Raw genomic sequence first — 2,447 nt, forward strand, 5'->3', positions numbered from 1 at the left:
GTCTGATCAACTAACAGATAACTGATCCATGGAAAGCTTCCTGATAATCACAGGCACATTCCCCATCACTTCCCCATGGGCTTCATTAAAAGACGGGCTGCCATTTGAAAACACACACCGACTTGTGATTAACAGCTCTCACCTGCGCTGGAGGAGGGGAGCAGAGCAGGACACGCTGAGCGCATGCCGGCCAGGTGGTGCCACGTGGGGCCGGCAGTGTGCCTGCGGTGGTCTTCTGGGTGGCGCAGCGGCGGCGGCAGGTCTTCCCAGGCGGTGAGGGTGAGCAGTCCGTCTCTCCATGCGGCCGGCGGGTTAAAGCCTGCGGCTCCTCCTCCTCCGCATGCCTCCCCCTGAGCGGCACAGCTCTCACCTGTCCCGGAGGGGGGGGGCGGAGCAGGGCGTGCCGAGCACGTGCTGGACAGGTGGTGCCACGTGGTGCAGGCGGTCGGCAGCGTGCCGGCGATGGTCTTACGGGTGGCATGGTGGCGGCGGCAGCGGCAGGTCTTCCCAGGCAGTGGGGGTGAGCAGTCCGTCTCCATGCTCCCCGTGCAGCCGGCCGCGGCTCCTCCTCCTCCGCACGCCTCCCCCTGAGCGGCACAGCTCTCACCTGCGCTGGGGGGGGGGGCGGAGCAGCACGTGCTGGCCAGGTGGTGCCATGTGGTGCAGGCGGCCAGCAGCGTCCCAGGCATTGGGCACACACACATTCGCTCTATAAGATGCACAGACATTTCCCCTTACTTTTGAGGGGGGGAAAGTGTGTCTTATAGAGCGAAAAATACGGTAATTTTATTTATTTCATGTTTATACTGATGCATAGCCAAAACTCTCTGGCCAGTTTACTATTATGCAACATAGAATTGTACCTTAAGAGGAACAACAGCAAAAGAGGGAAAGCTGCACACACAGAAATTAGAATTGATAGCAAATGATAGAACACTAGCACACTAATATTTCCCAGCATCACATGCAACACCTAGATCTGCAAAAGGTTATGCTTCTGGAAATATACTAAAAAATGTTACAGGTGAGACAGAGATAAACTGTATTAAGATCAGATGAATCTACATATTGAACAGATGGATACAAAAACATGATATGCCAGAAATCCCAGCCTAGGCAATATAAAAGCCCACAATAGGCCATGACAGATTAGAGGCATGGTACAAATTAGATCTTTATTGCTATGTACTCCAAGAAAGGTAACATGTTGGCCTTCAATTATTTCTCTTATTATCCAGGTTAGAAAATCTGATAGTGTAGCACACTAGTGAGATCATGCTTTGGACATTCATATGTCAGGGCATAATCCAGTGGCTTCCTGGGAATATCTGAGGGGCTACAGGAGTTTTTTCAGCCCCAGCTTTGAAGTCCAGAGAACTCAGTCCTGGGATTCCAAGAGTCCTGGGATTCCTCAGCTCTGGGCCTCTCATAGCCAGCACAGACAGAACTGTAGCAGCTGCCATTCTGAGGTTGTAAATCAACCCCAGGGGGAAGGGAAAGGGACATGGCTCAGTGTAGGAAGAGCAAGAGGGCTGAAATGGACCTTCTAGATGCAAAGCAGGGCATGAGGCTTGACCATACCTTTCCTTACCTCTGTGCATTGGATATGTGTAAACCTCTAAGTCCAGAGGTAAAGTGCATTGCGGGGTGGGGGCATTGGACTGCACCCTCCATATCTGGCACTTCTCAATTTGCTGGACATCGGTTAAAGGAAAGAAACTCAAGCTCAGAGAAGAAGCAAAGGGGGCATTCTAATTGCCAGAGAAGGGAGGAGCCAGGGGATTGCATATCCGGTGTCCTCCATGGCCGGCCTGCCTTCACGTATGAAGTTCCTCAGCTGGATGGCTGAAAATGAACGTGTAGAAAAGTACAGAGCGGAAGGAAGATGGGCTCCATTGCTCCTTCTGCTTGGCATAGGATAGCCATGTGCCCTTGAGTTTGGAGGCTTCTGGGCATCTTGATAGGATGCACCCTAAATCATAGTGTGTATGAGTAAGAAAGAGGAAAAGATGTTAGACATATATAAAAGATAGGACAAAAGTAAGCAAAAGTTAGCAGAACTAGTTGCCAGATATTTTAAAACGAATCGTTGCAAAATGTTATATGTCTATATTTTAATATTTTTTATTTTTGCTGCTGTATTGTGGTGGTTAAATTTTTATATAACTTCCTGAGACACTGTAAAGGGCAGGATACAAAAACTTTAAAATAAATAAATAAATAAATAAATAAATAAAATCTTTATATGCAGTTATTGCAGCTTGTATTCCAAGTGTTGTTTTTAGCATTTCCTGTTTTACTTGGGTATTTTATTGTTTATCTATGGGGTTTTAATGTTTGTAAGCCATCCAGAGAGCCCTCTGGGCTATTGGGGTTGTCTATAAATGCAACAGACAAACAAACTGCAACGGCAACTGGTGAAGTCTAATAAGAAGGCATGCATATAT

The sequence above is a fragment of the Varanus komodoensis genome, unplaced genomic scaffold (genome assembly GCF_004798865.1).
Source record: "Varanus komodoensis strain SLA01 unplaced genomic scaffold, ASM479886v1 scaffold6_4, whole genome shotgun sequence".
Taxonomy (NCBI): Eukaryota; Metazoa; Chordata; class Lepidosauria; order Squamata; family Varanidae; genus Varanus; species Varanus komodoensis.